Source organism: Lissotriton helveticus, chromosome 8 (assembly GCF_964261635.1).
Source record: "Lissotriton helveticus chromosome 8, aLisHel1.1, whole genome shotgun sequence".
NCBI lineage: Eukaryota > Metazoa > Chordata > Amphibia > Caudata > Salamandridae > Lissotriton > Lissotriton helveticus.
The window spans coordinates 389,205,714-389,219,968 of record NC_136069.1 but is presented as its reverse complement, the minus strand read 5'-3'; the positions used below and the strand labels follow the sequence as shown (position 1 = coordinate 389,219,968).

Here is a 14,255-nt window from a genome sequence, read left to right as displayed (position 1 = left end):
TTACCAATTAACCATATCGGTGCTCGATGAGGTCCGCTCCTGCGCTGGAATATGCAAAAACCCATTATTCATGACGAGCTGGGCTCGTCATGAGCGTGCTGGGAGGCTACTGCATGACGAGCCCAGCTCGTCATGAGCGTCGAAGGGGTTAAAGTTGTTACCAATTTGACTGGCATGGTGTGCCATTTGCTGATTGACGTAGTGCCCAGTTATTAAACTAGGTCATGCACATGCAACGTCTGGCTGTGTCTCCTTACTTACTTAAAAATAGTTGCATGTGATCTCTGCCCGTTTCAGTCTCCCATCTGTTGCTGGCGCTGCTCCTGCTGTGTAGGGCTCTGGCTGTTCAAGGCCATCATCAATGTCCTCATGATAAGTTATTTCAACTTCTGTACCTCTCTTTGTAGCAAGGTTGTGCAGCATAGCACAGGTTGCAATGATTTTACAGCAGATGATGTGTGTGTACTGACGTGCACCTCCGCTTTTGTGGAGGCAGCGGAACCTGCCTTTCAATAGTCCAAAGGTGCGCTCCACAACCTTGCGTGTTGATCTGTGTGCCACATTGAAACGTCTCTCACTCCCGGTTGATGGGTTCAGGTAGGGAGAGAGGACAAAGGGCCGCACAGCATAAGCGCTATCGCCTAGGTGGGAAAGAGAGTGCCATTAGTTACATACTAAAAAACATTCAGCTGCAGTATCTATCAGGGTGTGTCACAGTGATTTACCTAGCAGGTATCCTTCCCCAAATTCTCCAGCAGCCAGGCGTGTGTAGATCCCACTGTTCTGGAATATGTACGAGTCATGGGTGCTCCCAGGAAATTTGGCCACAATGTCAGTAATTATGTTGCCAGCGTCGCAGATCACCTGCACATTTATTGAGTGGGTGGACTTTCTGTTCCTGTAGATGTATTCTGTGGCTGCAGAAGGGCACATTGGAATGTGTGTCCCATTAATACAGCCTATGACGTGCAGGAACTGTGCCATTTGGTAAAAGTCTGTCTTGGTTTTCTGCAGTTCCGCTTGTGTGTTTGGGAAGCTGATATACTGGTGCATTCTCTGTATCATGGCATCCAGGAACTTTCTAAAGAACCGGGACAGGCAACTCTGGGACACCCCGCCTACCACAGCTATCCCCCCCTGGTAACTGCCAGATGCAAGGAGATGTAGGCTACAGAGCACCTGCACATGTGGTGGTATGGTGTGCGCCCTTGGTGTTGGGTACTCCAGGAGTGGGTGCAGGTCCCTTATCAAGTCCAGGATGGTGTGGGGGTGTAGCCTGTACCTCTCATGGATCTCTGCCTCAGTAAGTTGGAAGAGTGTGATCCACTGTCTGTAGACTTGCTCTTTCCGTCTCCAGATCCTCTCTCCTGCTGCCTGTAGCCGTAGCCGCCTTGCAATGACGTAGAAAGCCGCCATAGTGATCACACTGTTGCATTTTGGGATTGCTTATATACCATGTGGAGGATTACCACCTGCTTCCAGTTGGTGTTATTTACCGACTCTTAAATACCGAATTTCATTAAATTCGGTATTAATGATTTTACCTACATATCTTTTCTTGTTTTACCATTTCATATTTACCAATTCAGTAAATTAGAATTCGGTAATTACCGATTCGGTAAATATGTATTCGGTAAATTCCAATCCGGTAAATATGAATTAGTTAATGATGAAATGAAATGAAATGAAATGAAAAGATAATTTATATAGCGCGATGGCTACCCTGAGGCGTCCCAGCGCTGCAGAGGTTTGGGCTAAGGCAGAGTTGCTGGAACTTATACCGGTTTACTAAAAAGCCAGGTTTTAAGGAGCTTTCGGAATGTCAGCAATTTGGGCTCAGATCTGATTGTGAGGGGGAGCGTGTTCCAGATCTTGGCCAGGTTGTAGGAGAGTGAGCGGCCTCCACACCTCGCTTTCTTGATTCGAGGCACTGTGGTGAGGTAGGAGGCCCCGGATCTAAGGTGTCTATTGGGGTGGTAGGCGTTTACAAGGGGACGGTTAATAGAGGGACCAGTTCCCCAATAGGACCAGTGGGCGATGCACATGGCCTTGAATTCAATCCTAGATTTTACCGGGAGCCAGTGGAGGTCTTTTAGTCGGGCTTACCGATTCATATTTACCGAATCCTTACTTTTTGACATCCTACATCTCGATGGCCTGAATACCAGTCGGTAACGGTAAATTTACTGAATTTCGGCCGTTACCGACCAGTATTCAGCTACCTACATATGGCACCTCGTGTTTAAAGGTAAGACGCAATTAAAGAAATCAAATTATACCTGGTACCTGGGGATTGAAAACAGGAGGAGTTGAAGTCATACGTATATTTAGGAACAATGTTTAGTTCTATCAATCAATCACTCAAGGAATTGTAAGTGCGCTACTCACCCATGAGGGTTTCAAGGCGCTGGGGGGGGAGCAGCTCCATTCAGTCGAAAAGCCAGGTCTTGAGCGTCTTCTTGAAGATGTTCAGGGAGGGGGCGCATCTGATGTTGAGCGGGAGCTCGTTCCAGGTCTTGGCTGCGATGTAGGAGAAGGTTCTCCCACCTGTTCTGGCTTTGCGGATTTGCAGAGTTTCTGCGAGGGCGAGGTCGGCGGATCGGAGGTTTCTCTTGTGTACGTGGAAGGAGATTCTCTCATTGAGGTATTGGGGTCTGGTGTTGTGGAGGCATTTGTAGGCGTGGGTGAGTATCTTTAAAGTGACTCTCTTCTCAAAGGGGAGCCAGTGGAGGTTCCGTAGGTGTTGGGTGGTGTGCTCATGTCAAGAAATGTCGAGGACGAGTCTGGCTGAGGTACTCTGTATGGTCTGAAGCATGCGGAGCAGAGACTTGTTGATCCCGGCGTAGAGGATGTTTCCGTAGTCCAGTCTGAGCGCGTCGATGACGGCCTTCCTTGATTTGGGGGGTACCACTTGAATTCTAATTTATTACAAAGGAATCATATAATCTATGTGTGCACTAACACAATGAAGCACTCCAATGGGCTGCGATTATTCTATAATGGACATGGCCACAGACATTTTGTCTTTTTACTTCAGCTGTATAATTTAAAATTTCCCTCATGCTTGCGCCAATATTGTAGAGATTGATAGATGGTCTTTTTTGGACACCATTGAAGGCAACACTCTACATAGATTAGGTAATTTGAATGTGTTAGCTCCCACAGGGGCCCTTCATTTAGATAATGGTCTGGTAAGCACATTTGTGTTGGGGTTATCAGCAATTATAGAGTGGGGCTTTCTGCTAATTTACTTTGAGTCTAACTCCCTAAGGAGATTGCTAAGGGGAGAGGTTTTCTTTTCATTAAGCAGAAACAAGATAGCAATTTCCATGCCGCCTTAGCTCCATTTAAACTTGATCGAGGAGCATTGGAATCTATATCTGATCTGCACCTTAAAGAATTTTTCAAAAACAGTGGTCCTGCCTTGAGTATGGAATTACATATGACCAGTGTATAAATTGTAAACAAATAAGTGCTGGGGCTCTCGTGAAGAAGCAACTGCAGTTTGCAGCACACATTGCCACTGCCAGCACTGCCATTGATAGCACGTACACAACTACTACTCATCACACTGCTAAAATGGGGAGAATTCTGACTTTTAGAGGCCCTCAAGCTTTAAGATTGGTTTAGGTGGCAGGTATTAGTTGATTTAAACATGTATTCAATTAATAAATAACTGTTGTTTCTGCTCAGATTTAAATGAGAAGCTGTCCCAAGTGCTGGTTCCAGCAATTAAGTGCCAGTGTTGAGCACAGGAAGCCACTGGCCAAAATTAAGCACTGGATCTAACCCTCTGCCTTTCAAATGCTAGATGTATGATGGTACTTTCTTCCTATAGTCCTAAGAGAATGCAATCATATCTGAAACGAAACATAGCTCATAATGTATGACGTTTAATTATTTTGAATAGAATGCAAATGGTAGCATTAAAATGTATCACAGTGGATTGAGAGGGAGTTAGTGAAAACTATTTCACTTTGTTATTTATGTTTAAAACTAGTTCAATTGTTCGATTGATCGTGTTGCTTTTGTATGTCCTCTATTAAATAAATCTCATGTAAGATTTTAAAATCTATTATCTAATTGAAAGGTTAATATTGATATAGCATTTTTAAGGAATAATCTCAGTTGTACAGAGAACATACCTCAAGAAAATATATTTTGCTTTCTAGTTAATCTGAATTGGCACCTTTAATACAGCACTTCGGCTTCAATTTGACATCTTATGCCGACGATACGCAGATTGTCGTCGCGGCATATAAAAACACTCTATCCCCGGCATCGCAGTTTCAACACTGCATGAGGGAAGTTAGCCTCGGGATGGGAGGACACAGTTTAAAACTTAATTCGGACAAAACCGAAGTTGTAACCTTTGGTAATCTTCAACCAAAATAGGATTCACAGTGGTGGCTTGCCGAATTAGGACAGACCCCTGAACCAGTAGAAAAGGCTTAAAACCTTAGCGTTCTGATAGATAACAATTTTACCTATGTTCATCAAACTAATGCCAGTCTCAGCCTCCTTTTATCTCTTGAAGAAACTCAAGAAGGTTTTGCCATATATCCTCCAAGATCTCAGAAAAACAGTGGTGACCATCTTGGTGCTGCCTAAGTTAGACTACTGTAATGGGTTATACCTTGGATTACAGAAACAACATCTAAGGAAATTTCAGATGGTGCAGAAGGCCGCAGCCAGGCTCCTTCTGAATATACCCAAACACCAATCTATTAAAGAAGAGATTCGGAAGCTCCACTGGTTGCCTGTAGTGCAACGTTCCAAGTTTAAGGTACTCTGCCTTGCCTATAAAACACTGAATGGGACAGGACAGGGACCTTTGAAACACCTCTTCTCATGGTACCACCCAGGCAGACAGTTAAGGTCAACAAATGCCAGATTAATGCTGGTTCCAAAGATCCAAACTGCGAGCTGGGGAGGTCGGAGTACGGCCTACTGTGCAGCAAAACTATGGAACAAACTTCCCGTGGCCATGAGAGAGTTGAATTCTCTCACTTCCTTTAGGAAAAAATGAAAAACTTGGGGCCATATGTAGGTAATCTACATTTACCGATTCTAAAATACAGAATTTTACCGATTCGGTATTTCAGAATCGGTAAATGGTATGTAGGAAACACCAAATCGGTATGATTCGGTATTTAAGAATCGGTATTTACCGATTCAGTAATTCCAATTCATTCCTATGGGCCTGGAGTACTGCAACCGCTTATAAAACACAGAACACACAGGCCTCTCCACTCAGCTTGAAATAAAGTAAAGGTAACCTGAAATACAGTCAGTAAAGGGAAACCTGGCGTACGCAACATGCGCCTGGCCCCTGAACCACAACAGCTGAAACAAACAATACTCTTTTAATATTAAATGGAAAAACAAACTATACCTACCCTTAGCTATCAAAGCAACAAAAAACTATTCTGAAAAGGAGGCCCCTGCACTTGTAGAAGAGGGAAGCCATCAACAACCTTCCTGGAAAGCCCATAGACTTGCAACTCTGTGCTCAGTGGCCTGCTGACTTGGTCCGTGTATCGAGATTAAGGGAGCACAGCCAAACTCTGACCGGTGGCAGCATTTCCTGGGGGCTCAGGTCCATTGGCAGGAAATTGAGAAACGCATCCTGCTACCGCAGTCAGCGCCGACGCCGGTCCCTGCAAGGTAGTGAGGTAGTCTTATCACATACAAGCAACTGCCTTTCCCTGAGGAGAAAAAGGGCAGTAAGCCTGGTCCCTATATAGTATATAGATATCCCGTGTCTGAACTTCAGGTGGTGGGGTATCCTAAGATATTGGAGTAGACGCCTCACTGATTTATTGTGATATGCTTCATCATAGGCGTCTATCCACATACAGGTTAGATGGTACTACCTGGGAGGACTCAACCAAAGATGTGATGGGAGTTCTTATATAAAGCAGAAGCTAGTCATGCAGGGAACCAGATGAGTGATCATACAAATACCTCTAGGTATACCCCAACAATATGTTTATTAGGAAAATACCTGGGGTATGATAAAAACGTGCAAAATTCAGGATTATACTGAATGTAAATATTCAGTTGTATCCCTTTCAAGGTGCCAACATGTTTCGGCCCGCGCTCTGAGCCCATGTGGGCTGGGGCCTTCTTCATGGCTAGTTATCTATTATTAAGTGTTCCTGCTTGTGGGAGGCGCACGGATTTTGTGGACTAGAGTGAGGCCTAATGCGCTCACCAGTCTTCACTGTGCTATCGAGTAGATTTTCTACTGGATATCTATCATTAAGCAGCAACATGTGGATCAAGTGGTTGGTGCTGTCTTGTAGCCACACTTTTGGCAAATATCAGGCACCAACTGTATACCTCTGTATCGCACTGTGTCCGCCTCCAGGCTGATTAAAGATAGAACTGTCAGCACCCTCTGTGATCCTCTGCAGATAATCCATCCCTAGGCTGCCAAAAGGTGTCAATGGCAGTAACGGGGGGCCATGGGGGTGGTGGTGTCAATTGCTGAAATACAGCAACTTAGTGAAGGCGCCACATCTGGTGTATTAATTTGAATGGCTCTGTGCCCACTAGTAGGAGCAGTATTGAATTACATGCCACGTTATTGGTAACACCTCTGAGGGAAGGACAGCGGGTCTCACTGTTAACAAATCAATGGAGTCAGCTGAGCCCAGCCCTCCGGGGTAATTGGTGCCCACGGTGAGATGAGACTGCTAATGTTTAAAGTCACTTTACCAACACTGTCTGAATGAATTAGACAGTACCTTTGTTGCAGCACAGTCTGCACTGCACTTGCCGGCCGTACACTGCTATTAATGCAGCTCCTGTTTGACGCTCGCGATCACTTGTATCGTCTCCCTCACTCCCTCCCTTACCAGTGGTGTTAACAAGCATTTGCAATGCAATCGGTCTCCCCTTTGGGACCTTATCTGTATTTAGCGATGCAGCACATTATCTCATATTAATGTTTACTAAAAGATATCTTTTAGGAGTTGGCACATAAATGGCTTCCTCATACCATATATAAAAGGGTGGAAATACATCTTTCATTGTATCGCCAATGGGGTGGGGCTGTGGAGGAAAGCTTAGCAATGAAAACTCAGATGTTGGAGCCTAATGTTAGTCAAGAAGATGGATGAAACTTCCTATGAGATTTACCAAGGGGTGGCAATATCCTTACCTCTCTGTAAATTTTCAAAGGTGGATAGTTGCATAAAACTGTGTTCATGTTTGGCAGATGAGTGGATGCATAGAAGCAGTCATATACAGCAATTTGACACCACTCCTTTAAAAACTTTAAACTTTTTTTTCTCTCCCGATTCTGCTGCAAATTTGAATGCATATTCGTTTTTAAACATCAAAAACAATCGAGCAATGATATAAACTTTAACTGGATTTGTATCTTAAGGGTCCTGAACTACCTCCCACTGCGTATAGCAATTAGGTTGCTACTAGACAGCCAAGTGTACCTCCACCAACCCCGGCCCAGTGCCTATTTCACACAAAAAAAAGAATGCTGCCCAGAAAGTAGCTGAGGGGACAGCCTTTGTCAGCAATTTATGAATAACTGTTACACCACGCTGATAAGCAGTAAAATTAAGGTGGTTTACTACAAATACACAGCATTTGCCCAGTGTATTATTAGTAACACAGGACCGCCATACCGCTGTCGGTTGATTCAAGTTTGACACGTTAATAGCAACACTTCCATCTCTCGTCAGATTTTGGAAGAAGCATTTAGGTAGTATCTTTTGCACATCATTCATCACCGCTTTCTTAAAGATCACAATCTCACAGGGCATGGAGCTTTGTGGGGGATGAATGAGGACGGATTTCTGAGTCCTGAATCTGTGTTGGGAGGATATATTTTCTTGTCTTGGAAAAAGACCCGCTGTCTGATTTTCCTGAAAAAATTAACTAGTTTGCAGTTCAGCTGAAAATACCTTCCCCCTTGGGGTAGGTACAAAACCCAGGCCTTATTCAAGGCACATGATTCAACCTAGTTAAGGGATTTGTTTGATAGATTGACCACTAAGTTGTCTTGTCCTGATCTTTTCTTCTGCTCCTCGTCACCATTTTGACTTCCTCTTTCTCTCTTTGTACTTGCTTACCTCTTCCTCTGTTTTTGCCTCTTCTTTTCCCCACCCTCTTCCTAAAAAGAGGGGTTGAAAGGTGTTGTCATCCTAGCTTGGAAACAGAGGAAGTTAGGTTGCAACATTGGGGGTTGCTGATATGGGAAAGGACCCACTGGAAAGTTTGGTAGCCCCGGGGGGTCTTCTCCAGTCTTTATCACTGCTCCAAACATCTGACCCTGAGCAGTCACTGGAGTTCATATATTTATTTTTTGTAATCACAGCCTCATCTGAGAATTTTGATTGAGCTTCTTCCTGATAGTTTTCCTTAGTACACAGTAATAGCTTTTCCGGGTTGAATTTGTGTATATCCTTTTGCAGTTTGATGATCTTTTTTTAGAAGAATGGGCATGTAGGTCCTGAAGAAATGCCACTTAATCATTCCATGGCATATAAAGGCGTGAAACATGTTGACCAATAACACAGATCAATGTGAATCCACTTGATCGTATGCCAGCTAATATACCTCTATATCTGTTTTTCCCTTGAGAGACTTAGATTATTGGGTACATGAGTTTATCATACTGTTTTTAATTCAACATAAACCTGGATTCCTATTAAATCTGTAGCTTCACCAGGTGTATAGTTGATTTTAAGTCACCTTTTCCAATCTTCTTACTCACTGACTGGAACACACTTATTTTCCAAGACCTCCTCTGGCGATTATAAGTCCTCTGTTTGCGTCTATAAAAAGATCTCTGGTAAAGTGCCCGCTCGCAAGGCTTATTGGGCATAGGAGCTCCAGCTCAACGAGGAGCAATCTACGAGCAAATGCTCTCAGTAACTACTACCAGACCTCAATCGATGAGCCTGATTTATGCTACACGATTAATGAGGAGTCTGTATACCTGACCTTCCAAGTTTATAGGACCACTCTGGTGTACCTCAATGACTTCACCATGCATGCAATCATCCTCCCCTGTCAGGTACGGTCATTGCAATTGATTGAGACCAAGTCCAGTAGGCAGGGGCGGCCTTAGGCATGTGCAAGCTGTACATCTGCACAGGGCTGCCAAACCCCAGGGGCCGCCATGCCAAATATATCCTTAATATAATAATCCTCTGAGGATGGATACATATTTGAGTGGCGGCCCCTGGCAGGGATTTGGCAGCCTCCGGCTCTGTTCCACTTCCAAACTCCCTGACCCCCCCCCCCCTTCAATGGCCTCCACGCCTTCGTTCCACTGGGGGCCCCCTACCTACGCTCCCTGTCCAGGGTCGCCAGGAGCCTAGGGCCGCCCCGGCACTGGGACTTTCAGAAACTGCTAAAAACCTGGTGGAAACTGTCATTTAACAGCTTTCTGGAAACTTGGGACCTTGTTGGCAATTAAACCCTTTATTTTGCATGTATTGCTGCACCATTAGGGTGTGTGGTATTTTTATATTTTATGATCTCTGATTTTGAATATTCTGCATAGTTGGACTAGGACTGCAGACTGCATCGCCGTTCTGAGACATCACAATCAAGGTCACAACATGAGGATTCACTTGGGCATCATTTTATACTTTCTAACCCTCGATATCTCATCCACAAATTTATCTGCCAAACCATCACATCCTGCTCTATTTGATAAATACATATTTGCCCAAACTAAACCACTGAGGCCCTCACATGCTGCTTTTCCTATTCTGCTATTCTGTTTCTAAATCTGAGTTAGACTCTCATAATAAACATTGCACTGCTTCCTTTGGCTCTTGTGTTGTCCTCATAATTTTGGACTGGGTCACCTATTTCTGAATGATGTTCAGTTTTAGGCCCTCAATTACCTTCCTGTATTTGGTCATAACATTGGGACATGAACCATTCTGAGCTGTTCTCTTGTGTGGGCTAATTCACTACCCCTTTGCATTCCATCCACAAATATCTAGGACAAACCACCTGAAACAACATATTCAAATCTTCCCGAAAGCATTTTTTACACAATCCTTTCTACTTCTTCTTACCACTTCCTCCGGCTCTTCTCTGAGTTTGGGAAAACGCTTTGTTTTTAAAAAACAAATCTTTTTATTCAGTTTTTGACATTTTTCCAAAGATCAGCACAAATTCGTAAGCAGAATTATACAATAAGTTTAGAACGAAACTTCTTAATTATCATAACATTTTGTAGAGAATGAGCGATCCATCCTCCCGATCCTCTAACAAGCGAATACCGACTAATACAGTCATAATCTATGACAAATCCATCCCCAGTTATAGTCCAAAAACTAAAATTAAACAGTGAAAAACCACATATCAGGCAAAAAGAAACGACCTATACTTTTAAAACATTTGAGCTAAAATGCCACTGGATATTTCATCCAGTCCAACTTAGCTTATAGACCTAGGTTATTTGATTTCCTATGGATCCTTCCACCTTGCATGAGGGGCCCAGATGCGCCGCCCCAACAATTTCAAACGTTTCCCCTTCCTCTCATAAATAGCTCTTTCCATTGTATACAATGAAAGTAAGCGCAAGAACCACTGTTGAAACGTAGGGGGTAACAGGCCAAGCTAGGCGGAAGCGATACTCATCCGCAATACAGCCGTGGCCCAAAAAGAAAATTTGATAAGCCGGATCTTGCAGTTCGCTGCTGCTGACTCCCAGCAGAACCAGAGCGGGGTCTTAGTGTAACTTTCAACCCGAGTGGCAAATCTAAGAATTTCATGATAGAGTCTAGCAGGTTTTCAAGACGTGGACAAGATGCGAACATGTGTACGAGGTCAGCAGTCGATGCACCACACCATGGGCAAGTAGTCCCTGCTGACCCACCCCACTGTGCTATTCTCGCCGGGGTATGGTAAAGCGCAAAAACAGTTTTAAAGTGCTGCGCCTACAGCCCGGCCAAGCACAGACCCGTCTGATCTAATTCGAGAGACTCAGAAAACCCCTCTGGTATGACACCCACCCATTCCATCCATTTACCCGCATGCTTAGCCAAATCGTCTTGCTTTAATGCTATCGATTCGGCATACAATAGCCTGATAGCGCCCCGCATGCTGCCCCAGATAATATCTATGCTTTAATTCTGCTAAACCCATTATAGCCCCCAACCTTCGTACTAAAAACTCTGCGCAGCTGTAAATATTTAAAAAAGTTACCTCTTTCCAGCCCGAATTCCGACTGAATATCACCAAACTGTCGAAAACATTCGTTCTGTATTAGATCCCCGGCCTTCCGGACCCCCTTCTCTGACCAAACTGCCATAATCTCATCTGTAAAAATTTCAGGAAGCGTGGGGTTTTTGTAAAGCTGGGTATAGTGGTTAAACCTCCCTAGACCAGTCTTTCTTTTCAGTGCCACCCAGATCTTAAAGGCGGTCGCAAGAGTCTTACTTGTTGTCCTTTTATAATAACTGGGCTCCGTAAATTTCATAAAATAATTCTCGGCATGATCACCAAGCAACAACTTATATACAACAGGAAGCCCTGTTTCCCCTTCCACATCTGCAGAAGGTGTGCCAAATAATATACTCAAATATTGGGGAGTTGCAACCCGAATAATTTCTTCTTAAATCAGGAACAGTGAACCCCTCCCTCGCTCCCGTGGTAATGACATAAACCTGAGGGCCCTCCTAGTTTTTCCATGCGCCCAAATAAATCGGTTAACTATACCCTCTAAATTTACAAACCAAGGTTTCTCAAATTCCATCAGTATTGCCCTGAACAAATAAAGAATTTCACCACATTGCATCGGCTGACTAATGATATATGTAGATTATTGATTCTATCAAAATCAGCTCTCGCCTTCCTGATTACTGGTTCGATGTTCCTAGCTATCAGATTCCCCAAATCTGGCATAATCGTTATTCCCAAGTACACTGCTGATTCTGTGACACAAGGATCATCAATAATGGCATGCTTATTCTCTATGACTTGGGTTTTGGTTCTGTTTAGAGCATACCCTGAATATCAGCCGAAATCTTGTGCTACTGACTCCACCATCGTCAGTGCAGAAGAAGGATCAGCCGTAACAATAGCAACATCGTCCGTGTAGGCCAAAACTTGGATTTCAAGCCCTGACAAACGATAGGGAGAATTCCATTGCTAACCTCAATTATCCGTAATAAAGGGTCAATATATATAGCAAATAGCAGGGGTGAACATGGGCACCCCTGCAGCGGCCCCCGCTGTATAATAAAAGGAGATGTGTAGCCACCATTTAACCTTAAACGAGCTGTGGGTGCCTTATATAGTACCTGTATGGCTTTGATGAAACCCTCCCCCAAACCAAACCATCTCATTGTTTCCCACAGAAAGTCCCAGGAGACCCTATCAAATCCTGAGATCTCTGTTGCATAGAAAAGTGTTATCACTCATCACACATGCTGCGTTGTCCCCCGGCCCGTCATAAACCCATGTTGACAGGGGTGGATTGTTCTTCCAGCCAAATGCGCATTCGCGGACGCCCGTGCATGCGAGAAATGCGCGGGCGCCCACGCATGCGCATTTGGCTGGAAGAAGTTGGCGCGTCAGCAGAAGAGGGAGCCCCTGGACCCCACATATAAGGTAAATGCTTTTAATTTACTTTAACTGTATTTTAAATTAAATGAGGCATGTTGAAGAGGGCGGGAGGGAGGCGGGCGGCGCGTAGTGGGGCTACGCAAAGTGTGTGGGTGGGCGTAGCGTCCTCCCCACTTCACGAAGCTTTGCGTAGCCCCACTACGCATACTACACCCACCCTTACAAAATATCACTACAGCACGTTGATTTAGCAGATAGGGAGGCACTCGAGATGGTGAATACAAGACGAAATAATGAGGGCATTGAAAGATTTACCATCTGTCAAGGTGGCTGGCCCTGATCAGATCCTTTTAGAGTTCTACAAAACCTTTGTGGACATAATAGGACCTGATTTGATCGAGGATATCCGGCTAGCTCAAGGGGGGGCAGCACCAGATTCTTGGGCCGGAGCAGATGTAGTAGTTTTTTTTAAAAAAAGGATAAGCCACCGAGGAAGTCAGGCTGTTATCGGCCTATAACGCTATGGAACAGCGATGGTAAAATCTTTTCAAAAGCTATGGCCACAAGTCTTAATATTATTATGAGGAAAACAATCCACCCCTGTCAACATAGGTTTATAATGGGCCGGGGGACAACGCAGCATGTGCGACGAGTGATAATGGGGAAACTCTTTGTAAAGGAAAGAAGATCTGATTGACTCCATGGCAGATGCACATATGTTCTCCCATATACTTATCTCAGAGAGAATTCAGTGATCACTCTAGGCTCAAACTCACTTGCACTTGTTTCCCTCTCAACTTCACTTGCTGGCTTTTTCCTAGGCCCCTTCTTTCTTTGGCCGTCAATGCTTAAACCTTTACTTTTCTCCATTCTTTGAAGCAATTTATTTACTCCTTAATATGCACTCTCAAATTTGGGGGGCCTCTTTATTTTATCTCGTAATCACTCATTACCATTCTGAAATTCTGTCACAAATTGTGTTTCTGATCCAAGTCAATCTTGTGGTTTGTAGACAAATGTTACAGTTCACATATGCTTCATGAGAAAGGCTAGAAGTGTTTTGCTCAGATATCTAAATTCAACATCAGTACATGTGTTCAATGTCTCTATGCCAATCATACCCCTCAGAATTTATTTAACTACTGTCTTTAATTGCAATTCATTATTTTATTTGAACACTGTTTCTCTGGGTGGAGAATGTAATTATATGACTACAGCAGTGGTAATAGTAGGTGTAATAGTTGCATCAGTGGATGCACCTGATACAATGGGAGGTATTTCTGCTCCTAGTGCACTCAGTACAGTGAACACACTTGCACCCTCGGTTACACTTGCTCCTGGTCTTCTTGCCCCTGGCTCCTGTGGTGTTGACTGTCCAGGAAGGGACACAACATGATATTGTCAAACAAAGCTACGTCGTCCCTTACCTTGACCTGCACCAGACTTCTCTTGGAGGACGTAGAAGATTTCGCAGAGACGCAAGGGACCAACTTCCCCAATATCTAACTATAAACTTGCTGATTTAAAATAACAGCTAGAATAAAACTAGAAATTTGGGAGGAGGGCCGGTACTGGACGTTGTGGAAAGGTTTCTTGCTGTCGACCTGCGAAACAACAAGTAGCAAGGACTTTAGTAGTAACCTAACCTTTCCCCTTTTAATTCTTAAGAAATCCTAAAACGAGATCTTTAATCG

The 14,255-nt window shown here is 44.0% G+C and overlaps 1 protein-coding gene across 1 annotated transcript in view; it reads right to left on the bottom strand.

Annotated features, from left to right (window-relative positions):
• LOC144771653 (uncharacterized) overlaps positions 1-14,255 on the bottom strand; it is a 945,479-nt gene that overhangs the window by 682,146 nt on the left and 249,078 nt on the right. The gene's annotated exons all lie outside the window — the stretch shown is intronic.